At 35.3% G+C, this 23969-nt stretch overlaps 1 long non-coding RNA gene across 1 annotated transcript in view; it reads left to right on the top strand.

Annotated features, from left to right (window-relative positions):
- LOC309838843 overlaps positions 1 to 23969 on the top strand; it is a 530643-nt gene that overhangs the window by 92858 nt on the left and 413816 nt on the right. The window contains exon 2 of the long non-coding RNA XR_014298402.1: positions 12921 to 12972. This is a non-coding gene — a long non-coding RNA (uncharacterized lncRNA). The remainder of the gene's footprint in view (positions 1 to 12920; positions 12973 to 23969) is intronic.

The raw sequence follows: 23969 nt of genomic DNA, 5'->3' as shown, positions 1-23969 counted from the left end.
CTTTCTACTTTGTTTATGGATACAAACATACAAATTTTAAAAAATAATATTCATGGGGAAGATCAAACAACATCAAGTTACTGGTTACATATGAGGAAGGAGGAAACGTCATGTCACTGTTTTTCGTATATAGCAATTATATAAAATTATACAGAAATAAAATAGATGCAATCTTATTAATTCAGTTATAAAAATAATAAAATCATATCTATTTTAATATAAAACAAGTGAAACCCTTTGATCACTAATGAGGATGGTTTAGACATCTGATGGGCTGTGAAAATTTTGGAGAGAAAAGCATCTTAGCCTACAGAGAAAATATGTCTCCTTGAGGAAGGCAGAGTAAAGTTTTCTTTCTCTCCATGGTTCTGTATACATTTAAAAAGAAAAACTTATCTGGGTACCACTTATTGGAGGACTCAAAATACATTTACTTAGAACCTAATATAGCAAGATAAAAATTATTGTAAAAGTTACATAAACCTTTTTAAAGAAATTCATAAGTTATATATTATTTACTCAGTCTTCTAAAAATCCACGGGATTTTTATCTTTTAGATCTCCAAAATGAATAGTAATACTGCCTTCCCATATTTTCTTAATTCCTTTCCTAAGCCAGTCCTTTATCTACTTGGTCAAACATCTAGGAAATGGAGGCAATGAATGAATTTGCCCTGAATCGTCACCAATTCAATGTTTATCTTGTCATCAGGAACAAGCACCAACAATTATCAACATTTTACGAAGTCCAAGGAAGGGCATATAGGCTTCTATAAAGATTCACAGAATGATCATTTTGTAAACCACCAGAGTGTAAAAGTATCCTTTATTTTATTTATTTATTTATTTATTTATTTAAGATGTTGGGGGTAGGAGTTTAGTAATTTATTTATTTATTTTTGCTGTGTTGGGTCTTTGTTTCTGTGTGAGGGCTTTCTCTAGCTGTGACAAGCAGGGGCCACTCTTCATCACGGTGCGTGGGCCTCTCACTATCGCGGCCTCTCTTGTTGCGGAGCACAGGCTCCAGACGCGCAGGCTCAGTAGTTGTGGCTCACGGGCCTACTTGCTCCGCGGCATGTGGGATCCTCCCAGACCAGGGCTTGAACCCGTGTCCCCTGCATTAGCAGGCAGATTCTCACCCACTGCACCACCAGGGAAGCCCCCAGTGTCCTTTATTTTGGAAGAAAAAATTTAAATTGTCCTTACTAGAGGGTTTTAAAATTACCTATAGTAGAGCAAATGTCAGTAGGATTGAAAGCACAAAATTTAGCTGCCAGGTTGATTTTTTTAGAGAAAAAAGAGAAGCATTGACTGCCTTTTGAATGTAGATATTCAACAGAAATGTGTTGAAGAAATACACAGCATTTCAAGAGAACTATTTTATATCTTAGTTAACTGCATCTAATTCTCAAACTACAGGGAATAACCCACCGATATCCAGTACAGGACTAAAAAACAGACAAAGTCGTTTGTAATGTACTGTTTTAAAGAATGGGAGAATCAGAGTAATTTGTTATATCAAATTTCACCTCAAATACCAATTCTTCAAGGAAGCCTTTCCTATGATGATTGCTAGTATCACGCTATACTTCTCCACTGTTACATTTTTCACAATTGAATTTTTCATTGTAGCATTTTTCACACTAGCCTCCGTGCTCCATGTTGGCAGGGGCAGTGTCTGCATTTGCTCGCCATTGAAGCTTCAGTTATCATCTTCCACAGAAATTGCAATATGCCAGATATCGTCTAAGAAATTTGCAAGGATTAACTCATTTAATCATTACACCAATCCTGTAAAATAAGTACTATTATTTGTCCCTGCTTTACAGATGAAGAAACAGATGCAAGAAGTTAAATAGTTTATCCCAGGTTATACATCTGTTAAGTGGCAAAATCAGAATTTAAATCTAGGCAGTAGAGCTTGCCCATGAAGGAAGCAGTGATCAGTGCTTGGGAGTTGAATATGGCTAAAAAGTATGGGACTACTACTAGAAAAAAAAAAAGGAAGCAAAAGAGAGAAAGAGCTTCAGTTCTTTCCATTAAGGTTTTCTTAAGTCTTTGGTTGAATACTGGAATACCAATCTGTACAAACATAGGATAAAACTTTTGGAAGTTTGAAAAGGAGGTGCTGCAAGAGAAAGTATAACTCCCAGGAAATCAAAATTGAACCATTGCAAAAACTCACATATGGCTGGGAATCAATCTTTTTTTTTTTTTTACCTGCTAGAATAGTGATAACTTGATGAATACCTCAGGCATTAAATGGAAATAGCAGATTGATCATGTTTTAGCTGTGGGGCTAAACTAGCCTTAGAGTAAAGACTACTCCAAACTCATCCTCAAATTAAAACACACACACACACACACACCTAGAAAGCATCTTTAAGTAGTTTTTGTCTTCATAACTCATTCAAAACCCTTTAAAGAAACACAATACTATTCATCATTCAACAATGAAATTTCAGTGTCCAGAATCCAGGCAATGATTTTTGGTTATCTGAAGAAACAGGAAATTACTACTAATTTTTTTCAAAAGTAGTCAATAAAAACAAATCTTGAGATGACAAAATGAAGAATTATCAGACAAGAATTTTAAAAGAACCATTTTCAAGGATTTAAAGAAAAACATGAATATAATATATACAGAAGATGTGAAAAAAATCATATGAGACCACCAGGGATAAAAAGTAAAGCATAGGAAATAAAAATTTTACTTTATTAAATTCATACCAAATTAGATATTTCAGAAGGAACACAAAATAGTGAACTCAAACATATAGTAATAGAGGCTATGCAAAATGAGACACAAAGAAAAAAAAAGAACTGAATAAAATAAGAACCTAAGTGATCTGTGGAATAGTATTAGCAATCTATGATAAATGAATTTCTGGAAGGAGAAAAGAAATAAGGAGTAAGAAAAGTAAAATTTTTGAGAAATAATATAGAAAAATTTACAAACTAGAAAAAAAATTAGGAAACGTGTGTGTGTGTGTGTTAATTCAGTTTTATTTCAGGGAAACTTGAACAGTTGTTTTGGCAGATCAGGACACCTATTTGCTAGTTTTTTGTTTGTTTTTTTTTTGCGGTACGCGGGCCTCTCACTGTTGTGGCCTCTCCCGTTGCAGAGCACAGGCCCCCGGACGCACAGGCTCAGTGGCCATGGCTCACGGGCCCAGCCGCTCCATGGCATGTGGGATCTTCACGGACCGGGGCACAAACCCGTGTCCCCTGCATCGGCAGGCGGACTCTTAACCACTGCGCCACCAGGAAAGCCCCATGCTAGTCTTTTTATTTTTTATGAGGTGTAATTGACATATAACATTATATTAGTTTTAGGTGTAAAACAAAATGATTCAAACTTGTATATATTACAAAATGATCACACAGTAAGTCTAACAACTATTTGTCATCGTTCATAGTTACAAAACTTTATTTTCTTGTGATTATAACTTTTGAGATTTACTCTTTCAGCAATTTTCTTTTTTTTAACATCTTTATTGGAGTATAATTGTTTTACAATGGCATGTTAGTTTCTACTTTATAACAAAGTAAATCAGCTATACATATGCATATATCCCCATGTCGACTCCCTGTTGCGTCTCCTTCCCACCCTCCCTATCCCATTCCTCTAGGTGGTCACAAAGCACTGAGCTGGTCTCCCTGTGCTATGTGGCTCCTTCCCACTAGCTATATATTTTACATTTGGCATTATATATGAGTCCATGCCACTTTCTCACTTCGTCCCATCTTACCCTTCCCCCTCCCCGTGTCCTCAAGTCCATTCTCTATGTCTGTGTCTTTATTCCTGTCCTGCCCCTAGGTTCTTCAGAGCCTTTTTTTTTTTTTTAGATTCCATATATATGTATTAGCATACAGTATTTGTTTTTCTCTTTGTGACTTACTTCACTCTGTATGACAGACTCTAGGTCCATCCACCTCACTACAAATAACTCAATTTTGTTTCTTTTTATGGCTGAGTAATATTCCATTGTATATTTGTGCCACATCTTCTTTATCCATTCATCTGTCGATGGACACTTAGGTTGCTTCTGTGTCCTGGCTATTGTAAATAGAGCTGCAGTGAACATTGTGGTACATGACTCTTTTTGAATTATGGTTTTCTCAGGGTATATGCCCAGTAGTGGGATTGCTGGGTCATATGGTAGTTCTGTTTTTAGTTTTTTAAGGAACCTCCATACTGTTCTCCATAATGGCTGTATCATCAACTTTCAAATACACAGTACAGTGTTATTAACTGTGATCACCATGCTGTACCTCACATCCCCATTATTTACTGATTTTATAACTTGAAGTTATACAGGCAAGAGGCTGCTTTCCTCATTTACACCTAAGGAATCTGAAACCTGAAAGAATCTCAAACCCTGATGTATGTCCTAGATAGTAGAACTAACACAGCTGAGTATTCTGATTCCATGTCTATTTCTCCTTGTACTATGCTGGGTCCTTTTATAACAGATCTATAGATTCAAAGACATAACCAATATGTAAATATTATACACAGATATTAAAGATATAAGCTTATATATGCAAAGAATATCTCTGGAAAAATACACAAGTAACGGGTGAGGAGGAAGAGTTTTCCCTTCCAATGCAAAGGGAAACTAGGTGGCTGGAAGGCTGTATGTGAGGGAGTCTTCTTTACACTCTATATCACTTCATATCTCTTAAATTATGCATCATGTCATATGTGCCTATATTTAAAAAATAAAATTTAACTAAATGATAAGGATAAAACAAAAATAATTTTATTTCTTGAATTTTATTCAAATTTTATTGTGAAAAAAAGAGTCCTGTGCACTGCAAATACACAAAAATGGAGATATATCATCATATACATATATACATACCTACCATACATACAACCACAAAGTAAATCATTATTATTTCTATTATGTATATGAAAGAACTGTGATGTAAGGAAGATTGAACAACCACACAAGGTCACATAGCTAACAAGTAATGGTGCAGTTCAAACTCAGCCTTATTCCAATGCTCTTTACAACTTTACTATATAACATCAAAAAATACATGCATGCATACATACATATACACATACCTACCAAAATAAAAAAGTAAATAGATACATTAGAAAAAAGCAAAATAGAAGAATTGATAAATTAAAGAATTGGTTGCTTGTGGAAAAAATAATAAAACTAATAAAAATATCTAATCCAGAAAATATAGAAAAGCACAACCATCTAACATTAAATTAAAAAAAAAAAAGATAAACCTAAATCACTACTTTAAATTTTGAGAGAATACTATGTACAACAAAACTATTTGAAAATGTTGATAAAATGGATGAGTTTATGGGTGAAATAAAGTTAAAAATAATTCAAGAAGATTTAGAACACCTGAATAGATCAGTAACAAGGGAATATACTGAAAGATGCACCAGTGTATTATTTGAGAAATTTTCTGGGCTGAGCATTCTTTTAGAGATAATGAATTTTGTACTATTGAAAAAATAAAATTTCTATTTTATAAACAATTCCAAACTAGAAAAAGAAGAAAAGATTCCTACTTTATTGGATTAGAAATTCTGATAATGAAGCATTAACAAGAAAGCACACATGGTTTATATGATGAAGTGGGACTTACCTCAGATCTTTTAGAATGGTTCCAAATTAAGATGTCTATTAACACAAACCATCTCAAGCGTAGGTCAAATGAGAGAAACTATGATTATGTAGACAGATACCAAACAAACTTTTGTTGAAGAGAAAAATAAACAATGTTCACTATGATTAAAATTTTTCATAAACAAGTTATCAAAAGCATTTTTTAAATGATAAAGAGAATCTCAAGACAAAATTAAACATGAAAATTACTAGTGAACTAAAAAGGCATTTTCTCTGAAGTATGGAACAAGATCAGGTTCTCTGCTATTATCATTACAATTTGAGATAATTCTAGATGTTCCAGAAGGATTTTTTAAAGTTAGAATAAAATTGTAAGTATTGGCCAATGTTATCATGACATAGTTGGAAAAACTAAGAGACCAACAATGAGAAAACTATAAAACTCATATGAAAGTGAAAAAAGGGAAACATTTAAAAAATAAATATTAAATACTTAATTCTTTTTGAAACGTGGATATTTGTAAAAGAAACATAATGAAAAGAGATAGTGTACAAATAATCACAAATAAATATAAAATATATTTTCCTTTAAAAAATATTTATAGTAGTAACTATGTTCGAAGTACTGTTATTAGAGCTATAGATACAAAGGGCAAAGTTCTTACTCTCAAGTAGTATATATTCTAGGATGTGTTTGGGGGAGATGGTTAATACGTGTGTAAATATACAATCTAATTTTAGGTAATAAATATTATTCAGAAGATATTCAAAGAGAATAATAGGGTACAAGATAATAACAGAAGGTCCTATAGCATTGGAGGGATATTTATCTGTGTTGGTCGGGGAAGGCCTTCTAAGGAGATGACATTATCCTGCAGAAAAGAAAAAATCAGAATTTGCTCTTGGTTTAAATTTAGATGAACATTTGATATCCAATAATGTTAGATAAACTAATGAATATGAATGAGCAATTCAGTGGACAGGCTGAGTCTTAAGATATAAATTTGAACATTTTCAATATATAAATATTATTTAAAACCAGAGACTGAATGAACTTACTTAACCTGTACTTAACTATAATCTTAATAAGGAACATGAAAAAATTACAGAATTGATACTTAAATACAATGGGATTTTGAATAATAAGATTTGAATAATTGGTGATTAAGGTGAATTCCTAAATTTAAAAGTTCCAACAATGTACACATCTTAATTAAAAATAATGCTGTTGGATAAATGGCACCAACAGACTTGTTTGATGAAAGGTTGTCACAAACTTTCAATACGCAAAAAAACACAATATCTAAAAAGCACAATAAAGGGAAGAGCAATAAAATGAGGTGTGCCTGTATTAGTAAAAGCTTAACTTAAGAAAGGTTCTGGTCCCTTATTAAACTCAAGAGATACAAAAACACTGGTGTGTGTAATCATGGTCTACTAAGCAACAGAGTGTTTACAGGCCTTCAGAGGCAATGGAAGATCCAGCGAGGGGCTCACCCCCAGGGAAGGTAGTACCAGGGGATGAGTAGTTGGAGTAGTTTAACAATGAGACTGGTTTACTGAGGTGAGTCACAGTAAAACTCTTTGGACCTGCTGTTGGTGGGTAGACAAATTGTAGAACAGAGAATCTAGGCCACTTTTTGTTATAAAACAATTGCAAAGTGTCGCTTCTAGTGTCTGACTACTTTCCAACAGGGACGCATGACATTTCTTGTTACCCTAGAGTTCTGGGTTATTTAATGTTGTAGGTCCCGTCCTTAATTATGCTGTAATGTTCATATGAAGTGTACAAGAGCTGATATATTTGCTTCACAAACAGAATAATTGTAGAACCATCATGAATGTTTCATTATGTTCAGTTTACAAATTAACTGGAGTTAGCCTGAAGGTTTCAGCAGAAAACAGAACTAGGAATTATGATATATCCCTTTTATTGTAGTGAGGAATATATTTTCTTTTTTGATTCGTCACTCTGGCCTAGTTTATTTTCTAGTAAAACATGCATAACAAAATACTATTGCATGATAAAGGGAAATGAAGTACAGGAGTTCACTATAAGAAAAACCAATATGAAAAATTAATTAGGAAATTATTATATTTCATTTACAAAATATTCAGAGTTCTTTTTAAAAAATAAATGTACTGTGTAACTCACCATGCAGTTTTTCAGAACTCCTGCTCATTCATTCATTCATTCATTCAACTGATTTATACATCTCCCTATTATGTCCGTATTTTCCAGACATCATTCAGGGAAAGAGATATAAAAATTAATGGTATACAATCTCCAACCGCAAAGAGATAAATGGAACAAATATATAAACAGGTGATCTCACAATGAAATAAGCACTAATAAAAATATGTTGAAAATGCTAAATTTATTTTAAGATATAATGAAATATACAAATGTGTTGGTGTGCTATTTTACTTTTTAAAAAGTGCTACAGTATATTTAAAAACGTGTCATTTCAGGTAGTAAATTGTTGCTTCACTGTCGTACTGAAGGGAGAATCTGGCATGGGGTAATGAACATGAGTTTTTAAGGATTTAATTCAAATAGTCCCTAAATGAACTTTAAGTTTAATTCCTCTGAGTCCTAGGTTTTGTGTTTTTTAAATCGGCATAATTTTACTTAACAAGTTTTTTTCTTGGAATCTTAAAACAAAGGAAGAAAATAAAGAACTCTGTATACCTTAAGAATCTACATACTTTTTATCATTACTTTAATTGTATCAGTCTCCTAAGATTCCAAAAGAATTAATACAGTTTTCAAATTATTGGATGTATTATATATAGAGAATCTGAAAACATATATCAAATCAATAATATTTTTTTCTTTTTGAAAAACTGTGTGGCCTGTATGAATCTCATAATACTAATTTAATAGGAATGCATGTGAAGCACTTGCTATTGCCAGTATGGTTTCTACTTCTGCGGTGCTTCTACTATATCTACTATTACTACCACAACCAACCATTATTACAAATAGAAGTTTACATATTTCCAGATGCTCTATTTTCATTTGCTGACTATCAGCTCTACAAAAAACTACCAGAAAATTTTGTTACAAAAGGGTTAAGTTCATTACACTTATTGCAGTAAAATAGAATATCACCTTGACATTGTCTTAGTAGTGTCTCAAAAGGGGAAAATCAGGAGAAGATATTTACACTGTTTTTAGCTATGGGATATGTGATTTTTAAGGCAATTCTTCAAAGCCTTGAAACTCGTTGGAACTGGACAGAAATTATGATATAAAAGCTTTAGATTGATGGGCACAGTAGAGGGAGGATCTTGAGTAAGTCTTGAAGAGCAGCCATTAGTCTTGATAAACAAGCTATTTTGCTTCCTTTAATCTTATCTACAAGAACAAGTTTTTCTTGGAGCAGGCAGTTAAGTTAGTTTTGCTTGTTTTCAGTAAATTTTAACATAGGACCAGGGAAGTATGTTGGTTTAATATTCATAGCCATGAGCTTGAGGGAACATTCCAGAATTTGACTACCAATTTGGATTTTTGAGAACTAAAAGATGAGAAAAAAATTATAGGGAAAGTAAATATAAATCACAATCAAAATGTTGCTAGCAACCCTCCCCCCAATCAAATTTATATATGCACACATACATAATGTGATCATATCAAGCAAAGTTATATATACTTTAAAGATATGAATACTTCATATTTATAATAGAAGTTAATGGCTTGAAAAGACTTTATAATGAGATATACTGGATATTTTTCCATATCATAAATTTGATTCCAAAGGAAATATGTTATTTGTTCCAAAATTTGAAAGATGAAGTCAGAGAAGAGATGCCTGGATTAGAGGTGAGGTTTCATAAGACATTTGTAAGCTTGTATCTTTGTTTCACTAGTGTCTTTTGAGTTATGACTTAGGAAGACCAAGTTTGGATATTACTTTCTATTTACTGCTTATCCATATGTAGTAGAGAAGCCATCAAAAATGAAAAAAAAAATCTTTGAGTTATACGTAACAATATTTCTTTGTAAATACTACATGCAATTTCTCTACCCCTGTCATTTTTTTTTTCTTGTAACTCATTGCTGTTTATTTTTACCTGTTGCACTACTTCTTTTTTATTGGGATATGGTTGACATACAAAAAAGTTGTTCATGTATAATGTATATACATCTTGATGAGTTTGAAGATAATATACACCTCTGAGACTGTCACCATAAATAATGCTATAAATATAACCGTCCTTTTAAATAATTACTTTTGAGAATACATATTGCTACTTTCAGACATATGTCAGCAATGAAACTGGTTTGAAAGTTGTATTTTGTTTAGAAGTTTCAAAATGTCGCAGGAGGGAAGAGAAATGGGATATAGGTATATGTATAGCTGATTCACTTTGTTATAAAGCAGAAACTAACACACCATTGTAAAGCGATTATACTCCAATGAAGATGTTAAAGGAAAAGAAATGTCATTCTAAAGACTTGGGGCTTGGGTTTTTAAGTCTGGTTTTAACTCCTGGATCTGGCATTTGCCACTTGTGTGACTGGAAAATTTAATTTAATTAACCTACTGAAGTCTATTTTCTCTACCCTAAATTGGAAATAATGACACCTCTTATGGGACTAGTGTGGGGATTAAATGAAGAAATGATAGGCAAATACTTAACATATAGTAAGAGTTATGGGTTGAATTATGTCCCCACAAAAATTCACATGTTGGAATATCTAATCCCCAATACCTCAAAAGGTCACCTTATTTGGCAATATGGTCATTGCAGATGTAACAGTTAATATGAGGTCATCAAGGTGGACCCTAATCCAATATGACTGCTCTCCTTATAAAACGGGGGAAAACTGCATAGAGACTTGTATGCAGGGAAAACATCACATGAAAATGAAGGCAAGTGAAGATCGAAGTGATGCTTCTTATAAGCCAAGAAATGCCAAAGTTTGCCAACAAACCACCCGAAGCCAGTCAAGAGGCCTGGAACAGATTTTCTCTCACAGCCCTCAGAAGGAACCAGCTCTGCTGACACCTTGATCTTGCACTTCCAGCCTCCTGTGAGGCAATAAATTTCTGTTGTTTAAGCCACGCAGTTGGTGGTACTTTGTTAGAATAACTATAGAGTGAAGGATCAGCAAATCTTTACCTCTTGTAGTTGTTTTACTATTGCTCACAGATGATTCAGACCTTTGAGTTCCATAAAATATGATATAAAATCGTTTAAATATTCTTTCATAAAATCACCAAGATAAGTAATTTATTATTAATGAACAATAAAATTTCTAGTTGCTTTATGTTTCAACACTCTTATATTATTATGTCATTTATGTTTTATTCCTAGATAGGAAAAGGTGTCCCCAGCATCAGATTTATGTAAAACAGCAAACTTTATTATGTTCTAATGGAAGCAAAATGATATTCTGTATTTTAACAACTCATTTATTTAAATGTGTATTTATAACCAAAGTTAATTGAATTATTTTATAAATATCTTCCAAAACATAGATTTATGTATAAGCATTTTTAAAGTGATTGCTGAATAATTTCAAGACATATTCTTTTCTTTTTTGCTACACACTATTTTTGGAAAAGTGTAATCTAAAAAAAAATGTGCAGTTTATTTCTTTTGCTAAGGCTATGAAAAGAAACTCACATTCAAATGGCAATACTGTGAAAACTGGAGGTCTTGGGGCTAAAGAAAGATCCCAAAAAACATTTAGAAAAATTCAAGTATTTATTGGTTATGCCAGCTAGGAAGGTTTCTTAATTGAATGGTGTTTGGAAAGCAACAGGAATGTACTGTCAAATGTATAAAAGTCAACATCTCTCCAAGAAGGAAGACAAGGAAGGGATTGGTATTTTATTACATATTTTCCTACGAGGTATTTTATAGTAGATATAACATAGCATTTATTATGACCTGAAAGCAGGGTAAATTGATAATTTTCTGGAGGATTCCTCAGTGGAAATGACTTCTAAGAGAGAAATTAAGATAGCATCAAAGCATTTTCTGTCATTATTACTACCTACTAGCATGGAGAGAAACACATAGCCCAATTCCCTCAGGAACTGCTAGCTTAACACCTAGCAAGAAATCCACTTTGCCATCATTTGAGTAAATTATATAATGGGAGCAGGCATTTGTCAGGATTTTCATTTCTTACAGCAATGAAAAGTAGCAGTAAGATAAGAAGCCCTCTGTGATATTTTGATTTATAATAAATATGTGTTTGGTCTTCATCCCCATTTCTGGCACAGAGATCCCAAAACCTTTGGAATTTCTTAAGTGATGAGAGACATAATGATGTTTTTTGTTACTTTAATAAGGTGACTTTTGGAAAGCCCCTAGATTACCTAAGGATGGGGGCTGGTAGCCAGGAGAACCAACCAGGTGATTAGAGGGTTGGAATTTTCAGTCTCAATCCCACCCTCAATCTCTAGGTATGGAGAGGGGCTGGAACTTGAATGGATTGCCAATGGCCAGTGATTTAATTGTTCATGACTACGTAATGAAGCCTCCATAAAAACCCAAAAGGAGAGGGTTCAGAGAGCTTCCAGGTTGGTGAATGCATGGCAGTTCTGGGAGAGTGGCACATCCAGAGAACATGGAACCTCTGCATCCTGATGATGGTGTCTGAGAATTGCTTATGGTGTGAGGAAGACTGCCTCTCCGCCCCACTCACACCCATTGGAAGTGGGTCCAGGAACCTTAAAATACCCTCTTTCCTTTGAAAAATAAATATGAGGACAACAGTGACCCAATAGTCATTTACTAATTCATTTAACAAATATGTACTGAGACCTGCTAGATGAAAGGCAAGTAACTAGACACAGAGTGCACAGTTATGAATAAAGAAAATAAAGAGTCTGTTTCCATAAGATGCATCTACTATGGGAGACAAGTAATAAAAAATTATGTAATCTACATTCTGAAATTCTATGAAGGAAACAAAGTAGGTGTGTTAATAGTGAATTTTGAGGGCCTGAAAGAAGGGAAAGTCATTTTGATTCTCAGTCAGAACTCTCAAAGGAAGAGTAATGTTGAGACTGGGACCTGATCAACGAAGCGAGCAAGGCTTGCACCCAGCAGGTGAAGAGCATTCTAAATCCCTAATGAACATGTGCAGAAGTCCTAGGTAGGAAAGAACTTGCTGTCTATTCTGGGAAGAGGGCAATAGGTTAAGCCCAAAGATATAATAAAGAACAAAGCACAGAACGTGGCATTATAGATCATAATAGGAAGCCCTTATTTTAACTTTAAAAAATATTGAAATGGGATTGAAAGTTTTACAGCAGGAAGATTTTTAAGCCTATTATTTGCTTTTATGATTTAGATCATGTGTGGAGATTCCTCTAAAAGAAGACTTGAGATTCAGTGGGAAACTGGTGAGTAAACCACCACAGAGGTGGAGGACAGATGATAATTATTTGAACCAGGCTGCTAAGGTTCCTAACTATTTTTTTAAATTATAACCTGTTCAAATGTCACCCATTCAGTCTATAAATTAGAAAGGTTATCTCTACTTCTAAAAATGTGTTTTGAGCATATTTCTTGTTTTATTATTATTATTATGGAAAGTCTGTCTGAAATATGTTTACCTTGGGTAGATTAGTACTCTATTACTCTTTCAAACTAGAAAATAGAGGGAATTGCATAAATTTAACGTGTTATTGGAGGTGGAATAAACAGAAAGTGATTTAGAACTGGTTCGGGGAGATGAGCATGCCCCCAAAGGGTAGTTACTCGATTGAGCAACTCAGAGGCTGGTGGTAACCTTTCCACGGATGGGAAAAATCAGGGAGAAACATGAGCCAATAGGAATACATTTTCACCTTACTAGTGTTTGTCTGTTGCTTTTAATATATGTTTAAAATGCAAGGGTGTTTCAGGTGGAATCTGAGTTCTGGTAGTCTTTCTGATAATTAAAGAATTTAAACCATTCCATTTGTTAGGCAGCCACTGTGCTTAAAGCATATACCTACAGTTTCCATCTCTTCTCATTGTCACTCCGGTTTCTCACAGTTAAAAAAGTTAATTAATACAAAAATGAAGGTGTGATGATTACCAACTTCAGTCCTGATAATTTACTTCTTGTTAAAATTGTTAGTTGTGTTTCTGCATCTCTCTGTTTTTTAGCTTTATTTAGATGCATTTGAAATGTGTAAGAATAGGTCTTTTAAGCAAATTTAGTTATAAAACAAATTAACAAAAATATGCTTTGTAGAGCTTTGGTTCTCTGAAATGAACTGCAAATAAAGGTTCTGTGATCAAGTACCTACTGTTTTTGATCACGTATAGAAAATTCATATATGTTTCTTGTATGATTTACAATACAGATTAAAAATTTGGAAAATTAAGTAAAGCAATTGAACTTGATCAAATCAAAATAAAACAAAACCACTACTAACAGCCCAAAGTCCTATTTTCCTTTGTTTAACCCGAGTAGTGCCAATCTGGCTGCTTATGACCACCGGGACTGTATGCCTTTAAATGGAACTCCAGTATCTTTGACAATGTGTGTTTTCACCCATTATATGCATGTTTGTTTGTATTATCAACAATAAGTTTCCGTTTTTTGATCTGTTTATCAAGAGGTGATGTTTGCTTCTTGAAACAAAAAACCTATGCTTGCAGCCTTTTTCACATTCTGGCACTCTTGCCACTTTGTTGAAAATACAGGGAAATATAAAGATAGTGTTTTATGGTTTGTGTTCTCACATTGATTTCCTGATGGTCTGGCTTTTAAACCCGTTGCCTTCAACCAGTGTTTAGAATATCTTTGCTTTTTTGTTTCTTTCTACTTTTTTAAAAAATCTAGTTTATCAGCCACAAAATTGCTCCTGTGATTCCTTATAGATGGTTTAGGTGAAAAGGGAAATTGTGTTGATTATTACTTGGCAAATGCCTTCCTTTCTCCTTATTTCATTAATCAGGAGTTGTGAGGGTGCTGGTGAGTTCATGGTAAAGACATTTGAGCGTCATCAAATATTTACCAAGAGCCTACTTGATTTCAAAGTGGCACAGGATTTTTTTGGGATTCTGGCTCTCGCATTTACTGCAAGTGTGGTAAATAAGGGTATCCAACTTAGAATTATTGTGACAATTGCATGGAGTAATGTGTGTTGGGGGACTTATTTAGCACAGAGTTTTGCTATTTTTAATCATTCAATAAATCATAACATAGAAAAATTAAAAGCTACTTTGGATGTTACAGTATTACAAAGATTAAAAATCACAATGCTTTTGGTGACAAGGTAGAAAATAAAGGATAGGAAAAGAGTCTGAAAGAGTCTTGTCCAAGAGATGATCAAGTTCTAACTAGAAAAATGTTTGTGAAATTGGGCAGTAGAATTACCAGATGATGTGAATGTCTGGAGGATATGAGTTTAAGAAATGGGATACAAAACAGGGGATCCCAGAGTCTGTCTGTATTACTTTGTACTGTAATGGTGCTGCCCCTTCTGTGTTGGGTTGGAAACACAAGCTTTAACAAATTATACTTTCAGTGAAACTGCAGGTAAGTTTTCATGGCAGCATCTGTAAAGACTTCATTCCTCACACCTTTTCCTCTGAAGACCCAAGGTGAGTACAAACAGTCGTCTTTGACTATCTGTCATTTATTGGCCTTTATGAAATTCCATGTTCTATAACCTATAATATCTTTTAGGTACCTGTTTTCTGTTTGCTTGTTTTGTTCATGTTTACATATTAACCTGCTTGTAACAACTGATAATATTAAGTGATCATATGAAGCTTGTGATTAAGGTCAGTGTTTGGAGGATTAGAAAAATAATCTGTGATTTTATTAGGGGAGAAGAGAAAGCAAGTAAAGAGAAGAGAGGCATTTATTGACTGGCCTATAAACTTGAAACAACTGTCTACTCTTCATGTAAAAAAACTAAATCATACAATTTTTCACATACATAATTCCATTTCTCTGTCACAGGGCCCAGTGGCAAGGCCAGGTAGAAAAATCACAGGATTGGAGATAAAACATGACCACTAATCACTGTGGTTTTTGCACACAATTAGCACGCAGCACGGGTTAGTCAAAATGGAGAAAATAGGAAAGGGGGTAACAAACGACTCCAAGTAGAAGACCTGGAAGGAGGCATATCAGTATGTCCTGTGGTCTCTGGTCCAGCAAGGGACAAGAGAAGCATGAGTGGGAGGTCACCCTCTGCTCCTACGGGACCTTGGGCAGGGTCTATCTGAACCAGCTCTCAGCAGATGGAGTTGGCAACTCAGCAAAGAGCCTTTAAGTTGTTTGGTTCTGTGGTCTCTTTTTAAGGAGTCTGTCAGTAGAGTGGAATGGTTATGCCTCAGGGGGTCTTGTCTATCAGTTTCTCCTTCTGTTCCAGCGACACACGTTGCAAAACAAATTTCTTATCTAAAGTAACGCTCTTAGTTTATCACTCTAAGACACTCGCAGTCCTACAGCTCATGTATAAATCTATTTAGTGCTGGTTCTCTTTTGGCTATAACATGAGTTAGATTAAATAAAATGTCTTAGCCTTGCTTTCTTCTTTAGGATAGATCAGTATATTGCAAAGGGTTTTCTGTGAAGTACTATTTCTGAAGATGCTCCTCAAAAAAGTGTTCTAGGATCACATGTGAGTGCAAAATGCTACACAAAATACTATGGTCTTAGAGATTCACGATGCACATGGCATTTTAAAGGCTCCGCGAGGATAGTCAAAAGTGGAAAGAAAGAAAGAAAAAAGCTTAGCTTTGTTCAACTTGGTTTTTTCAAACCTGTTTAATGATGTACCATCTTCTTTATCTACTATCTCAGAAATACTGAGATAGAAGACCATTGAAAATACCTTTCAGAGGTAAATGTTCATGGTAGTTTTTCCAAGTCCTCAACAGAAACAAGGCATGCTTTACTGAAGACTCTTGATTGTAAGAAACATGAATCTAGCCCAATGAGATTAAATAGAAAAGAAAATTCAGTAGATTACACAAATTTGGGATGAAAATAAAGAGGAGGGATGCAGCAGAACCTTAGGAATAAAATAAACCCAGGCAATTGAATAAGATTCTATCTTCACCTTATATCTCTCATTTCTTCTGCATGCCTAGGCCTGGCATTATCTTCTTTCTTAGTCTACATGGTTGAAAGCTTGGTTATAACAAATTCCAAGTTTAGATGTTCCTGTTCAGTCTCCTGGAGAAACCCTCCATAAAATTTTTCTTGGCTTCAATATAGCATTTTTGTGGAAAGCTGATTTGCCCAGCTTGAGTCAAGGACCCATACCTGGGCATATTGCCTGTTACCAGATAAATAAGGTCCTGTTGTAAAACCATGATGCCTCCCATTGTAGCATGTAAATGGAGCAAGGAAAAGCAAGGTGATTCCTCTAGATATGGGGGAGTGAACTGGGCACAGAAAACAATAGCTATAAGTATGTGGTCAGTACAAGATTTTATTAACTGAATAGCCACATTTTAGGAATTGGAAAAAAACTGCGAAGCCAACCCTGATCCAAATTCAAATTTGGGGCCAAGGATTTTTATAATTACAGTAATGTTTGAATATGTAGTCTGGAAACATTTACTGTTAACAAGAGAAATAATGACTGGTCCAGTGTTGTTGTATATCTTCCCCTATTGACCTGAATCTATAATAGAATATTTGAGAAGTACTTAACTCTAAAGATAATTATCTCCTCATGTCCTTACTTAAGTCTTTGGAACTATTGCTCTAAAATTTTCCAGGCAATAGGCAAAAACTAATGAGTGTTCTGTGAGTCTTTCGGGGACCAGTCAACCATTGTTGACTATCAGCAGCTTAGCCATCACTGAGAAAAGCAAGATTCAACTTAGCTCCTTCTTGAGGGCAAGAATTCAAAATGTTAGGCCGGTGTATGTACTGAAGTTAATTTTGTATCAGGAATACATTTTTTCCACATCCATATTATTTGTACTTCTTTTAGGAAGGGAAAATTTTTCTCTAAAGCTCAACTTGATGCAATTAATTTCATTAGGTCCACTTAATTAATTTTAGATAATTGATAAATTTGTCACATTACTGAAATAGCTGAAGTTGTCACATTCCATACATATTATGCTTCTGGGAAAGAAATAAGAACCATTCTAGAATATTCAACAATGTCAATTCTCAGCTCTCAGGTTTCCTGCAAATCCAATCGTTTAGTGTAACATCAATGTACTGTGAATATATGGGTTTTCCTAGAAGCACTGTCAAGTGCTATCAAGCACATGATTCATAGAGATTATCGAGGATTGTTTATTTCCTAGCTTCTATATGTCTTCTTAACCAATACTTGAAGCATCTGTCCCCTTTCACAAAAGCTTTATCCCACCTTGCATGCCTGAAATTAACATGGCGATTTACAAGGCTCTAGATCAGGTGATTCAGGACTAGGTAAAACTATTGACAATCTGGTTCTGATTTTAGTCCAAGTGGGAGAAGCTGGACTTTGATCCTGAAATAAAAACTCCATTTCAAATTATACTTTTCATAATCACCATAGTAATAATAACACTGATGTGTTCTTTTTTTAAAATGAAGGTTTTTATTCAGTACCCTTGCCAAAAGACCATTGACAAAGTCTACTAAGAATCAAGTAAACATAGTTTCAAATCCTTGCTATTAGCTTAAAATAATTCTGACTGATGTGTTATTCTTGTTTGCTAGGTTCCATGTGTGTTTGTGCATATATTCTCTCTCTTTCTCTCCCTATGTATGTAGGTATGTATGTAGGTATGTATGTATTTATTCATCATAATAAACCAGTGAGGTATATATCGTTATTTGTACTTTAACATCAAGATACTGAATTATAATAAAATTAAATAACTTAGACAAGGTGATATGGATGTAAGTGACAGACACAGGACTTGAAATTGACACTGACACCAAATTCCATATCAGGAAATTGAAAGAGGTAATACACGTAAACAATTTTCAATAATATTAATTGTTTTTGTTATTTTTACTATGCATGCAGTCTTCCCCTCCGGGTATTCTGTGCTTCATTTCTGACCTCAACAATTCCTAGAAATCTCTCTTAGAAATCTCTGACGATTCCTAGAAATCTCTCACACTCTTGTGAGATTTGTTTCTGACTTGCTTTTGCTGGCTGACCTTATTCTAACTACGGCTTTGTCTCAGACCACCATCACAGTTTCTGAGGCCAACTACCTAAGTACGTTCTAACAGGCTATTGTGGAAGGTGCTGACCCATGAATTGATTTCAGGCTTCTTCCTATCTCAGTTTACTCATAAAAACATCACCATTTATTCCTGCTTGGATTTCCATGAGACTAAATATCTATTTTCTTTCTTGTCATATTCCCTGGATACCTTCTGTGGCGCCCACTCAATGATTCTGTCCCTAGGAGTTAGAGCAAACTTTAAATATCATCTAAGCTCTGACATAGAGTAAAAGGGTGTGTTATTAACTAATAATTATGCTGGACTACAGATATATATTGACTATGTCCTGAGAAAAAGAGGTTGCATGGTTACTCTACTTTTGTGGACTTTAACCCTACAGACTATCGCTACATATTGATATAAGTCCTATCTCCTGAATCTTTGACTAGAATTTCTGTTGTTAACAAATCATTTAAAATTTTATAACACTAATTATAAAAACTGCATTTATTGACCTATATAAGACATATAAATCATTATGCTAATCCTGTATATGGAACTGATTTATCCTTGTGTAAAATACTGGTAAGTACTATATTGTAATTGTGACCAATTTTTTATATATGAAAGAGTATTGCTTAGAGGTTACTTCTTTTGTGCCAAGCTTATTCCTATGGTTTGTGGCATCTATATTTTAACAGATTTTGACAAAATTGAGACTATTTTAGTTGTTGATTATCTTTCTGAGACATATTCTCTTCATCTAATGAGATTAATAAGATGGTTTCTGTCTTAGAAGACAGTTGTACAATTTGCTTGTGTAGATAAGAGAGTAGTCAAGAGTCCCCAGGTGTGTGGTAAAATTCAAGTGACAGACATTGTAGCAAGAAAAGATAATTCAATAGACAGTTTTATCAAGGATACAAGGAATGGTGTGGACCATATGACCAGAGCCAGAAAAAAAATTATGCTGGCTGCACCACACGTGAAAGTCCATAGGGCATACTTGGAACTGACAGAAGAAGAAACAGGGATTGCAAAGACCAAAAAAAAAAAAGAAAACAAAAAACACAAACAAACAGGGACTTCCCTGGTGGTCCAGTGGTTAAGTCTCCATGCTTCCGATGCAGGGGTTCTGAGTTTGATCTCTGGTTGAGGAATTAGGATCCCACATGCCACATGGCCCTGCCAGTAAATAAATAAGTAAATAAACAGTAACATTCCACAACTAAAACAAATAAATGAAAACAACAACAAAAAAAAAACCTGCCTCAGTTGAGGAGTATAAAAATATTACCCTTCAGACAATACTACAGAGCTACAGTAATCAAGACAGTATGGTACTGGCACAAAAATAGAAATATAAATCAATGGAATAGGATAGAAAGCACAGAGATAAACCCACGCACATATGGTCACCTTGTTTTTTATAAAGGAGGCAAGAATGTACATGGAGAAAAGACAGCCTCTTCAATAAGTGGTGCTGGGAAAACTGGACAGCTACATGTAAAAGAATGAAATTAGAACACTCCCTAACACCATACACAAAAATAAACTAAAAATGGATTCGAGGAGGGGATTTGGTTCAAGATGGCGGAGTACAAGGATATGCTCTCACTCCCTCTTGCGAGAGCACTGAAATCACAACTAACTGCTGAACAATCATGGACAGGAAGACACTGGAACTCACCAGAAAAGATACCCCACATCCACAGACAAAGGAGAAGCCACAATGAGACGGTAGGAGGGACACAATCACAATAAAATCAAATCCCATAACCGCTGGTTGGGTGACTCACAAACTGGAGAACACTTATACTACAGAAGTCCACCCACTGGAGTGAAGGTTCTGAGCGCCACATCAGACTTTCCAACCTGGGGGGTCCGGCAACAGGAGGAGGAATTCCTAGAGAATCAGACTTTGAAGGCTAGCAGGATTTGATTGCAGGACTTCAACAGGACTGGGGGAAACAGAGACTCCACTCTTGGAGGGCACACACAAAGTAGTGAGCGCATCAGGACCCAGGGGAAGGAGCACTGACCCCATAGGAAACTGAACCAGACCTACCTGCTAGTGTTGGAGGGTCTCCTGCACAGGTGGGGGATGGCTGTGTCTCACCTTGAGGACAGGGACACTGGCAGCAGAAGTTCTGGGAGGTACTCCTTGGTGTGAGCCCTCTCAGATTCTGTCATTAGCCCCACCAAAGAGCCCAGATAGGCTCCAGTGTTGGGTTGCCTCAGGCCAAACAACCAATGGAGAGGGAACCCAGCCTCACCCATCAGCAGTCAAGCGGATTAAAGTTTTACTGAGCTCTGCCCACCAGAGCAACAGCCAGCTCTACCCAACACCAGTCCCTCCCATCAGGAATCTTCCACAAGCCTCTTATATAGCCTCATCCACCAGAGGGCAGACAGCAGAAGCAAGAAGAACTACAGTCCTGCAGCCTGTGGAACAAAACCACATTCACAGAAAGATAGATGTGATGAAAAGGCAGAGGGCTATGTACCAGATGAAGGAACAAGATAAAACCCCAGAAAAACAGCTAAATGAAGTGGAGATAGACAACCTTCCAGAGAAAGAATTCAGAATAATGATAGTGAAGATGATCCAGGACCTCAGAAAAAGAATGGAGGCAAAGATCGAGAAGATGCAAGAAATGTTTAACAAAGACCTAGAAGAATTAAAGAACAAACAAACAGAGATGAACAATACAATAACTGAAATGAAGAATACAGTAGAAGGAATCAATAGCAGAATAACTGAGGCAGAAGAACGGATAAGTGACCTGGAAGACAGAATGGTGGAATTCATTGCTGAGGAACAGAATAAAGAAAAACGAATGAAAAGAAATGAAGACAGCCTAAGAGACCTCTGGGACAACATTAAATGCAACAACATTCGCATTATAGGGGTCCCAGAAGGAGAATAGAGACAGAAAGGACCCGAGAAAATATTTGAAGAGATTATAGTTGAAAACTTCCCTAACATGGGAAAGGAAATAGCCACCCAAGTCCTGGAAGCCCTGAGAGTCCCATACAGGATAAACCCAAGAAGAAACATGCTGAGACACATAGTAATCAAATTGGCAGAAATTAAAGACAAAGAAAAGTTATTGAAAGCAGCAAGGGAAAAATGACAAATAACATACAAGGGAACTCCCATAAGGTTAACAGCTGATTTCTCAGCAAAAACTCTACACGCCAGAAGGGAGTGGCATGACATATTTAAAGGGATGAAAGGGAAGAACCTACAACGAAGATTACGCGGCAAGGACCTCATTCAGATTCGATGGAGAAATCAAAAGCTTTACAGACAAGCAAATGCTAAGATAATTAGCATCACCAAAGCAGCTCTACAACAAATGCTAAAGGAAGTTCTCTAAGTGGGAAACATAAGAGAACAAAAGGACCTACAAAAACAAACCCATAACAATTAAGAATATGGTAATAGGAACATACATATCGATAATTACTTTAAACATGAATGATTAAATGCTCCAACCAAAAGACATAGACTGGCTGAATGGATACAAAAACAAGACCCATATATATGCTGTCTACAAGAGACCCACTTCAGACCTACAGACACATACAGACTGAAAGTAAGGGGATGGAAAAAAATATTCCATGCAGGGGCTTCCCTGGTGGCGCAGTGGTTGAGAGTCTGCCTGCCAGTGCAGGGGACATGGGTTTGAGCCCTGGTCTGGGAAGATCCCACATGCCACGGAGCAACGAGGCCCGTGAGCCACAACTACTGAGCCTGCATGTCTGGAGGCTGTGCTCCACAACAAGAGAGGCTGCGATAGTGAGAGGCCTACGCACTGCGACAAAGAGTGGCCCCCGCTTGCCACAACTAGAGAAAGCCCTCGCACAGAAACGAAGACCCAACACAGCCATAAATAAATAAATTTAAAAAGAATAACAACCCAAGCCAAGCTGTAGGATGTTATTTGAAATTCAAAATAGATTCTCAGGAAGATAAATAAACCAAGTGCCCACAGTTTTTTTTTAAAAAAAAAAGATATTCCATGCAAATGGAAATCAAAAGAAAGCTGGAGTACAGTACTCATATCAGATATAATAGACTTTAACATAAGAATGCTACGAGAGACAAGGAAGGACAATACATAATAATCAACGGATCAATCCAAGAAGAAGATGTAACAATTATAAATATGCACCCAACATAGGAGCACCTCAATACATAAGGCAACTGCTAACAGCTATAAAAGAGGAAATCAACAGCAACACAATAATAGTGGGGGACTTTAACACCTCACTTACACCAATGGACAGATCATCCAGACAGAAAATTAAGAAGGAAACACGAGCTTTAAATGATACAATAGACCAGACAGATTTAATTGATATTTATAGGACATTCCATCCAAAAACAGCAGATTACACTTCTCAAGTGTGCTCGGAACATTCTCCAGGATAGATCACATCGTGGGTCACAAATCAAGCCTCAGTCAACTTAAGAAAATTGAAATCATATCAAGCATCTTTTCTGACCACAACGCTATGAGATTACAAATCAATTATAGGGGAAAAAAACCGTGAAAACCACAAACACATGGAGGCTTAACAATACATTACTAAATAACCAAGAAATTACTGAAGAAATCAAAGAGGAAATCAAAAAAATATGTAGAGACAAATGACAATGAAAACATGACGATCCAAAACCTATGGGATGCAGCAAAAGCAGTTCTAAGAGGGAAGTTTATAGCAATACAATCCTACCTCAAGAAACAACAAACATCTCAAATAAAAAATCTAACCTTACACCTAAAGGAACTAGAGAAAGAAGAGCAAACAAAACCCAAAGTTGGTAGAAGGAAAGAAATCATAAAGATCAAAGCAGAAATAAATGAAATAGAAACAAAGAAAACAATAACAAAGATCAATAAAACTAAAAGCTGGTTCTTTGAGAAGATAAACAAAATTGATAAACCATTAGCCACTCATCAAGGAAAAGAGGGAGAGGACCCAAATCAATAAAATTAGAAATGAAAAAGCAGAAGTTACAACAGACATCACAGAAATACAAAGCATCCTAAGAGACTAGTACAAGCAACTCTAAGCCAATGAAACAGACAACCTGGAAGAAATGGACAAATTCTTAGAAAGATATAACCTTCCAAGACTGAACCAGGAAGAAATAGAAAATATGAACAGACCAATCACTAGTAATGAAATTGAAACTGTGATTAAAAATCTTCCAACAAACAGAAGTCCAGGACCAGATGGCTT

The sequence above is a fragment of the Grampus griseus genome (assembly GCF_964374135.1).
Source record: "Grampus griseus genome assembly, chromosome: 21".
Taxonomy (NCBI): domain Eukaryota; kingdom Metazoa; phylum Chordata; class Mammalia; order Artiodactyla; family Delphinidae; genus Grampus; species Grampus griseus.
This window is presented reverse-complemented; position numbering and strand designations above follow the sequence as displayed.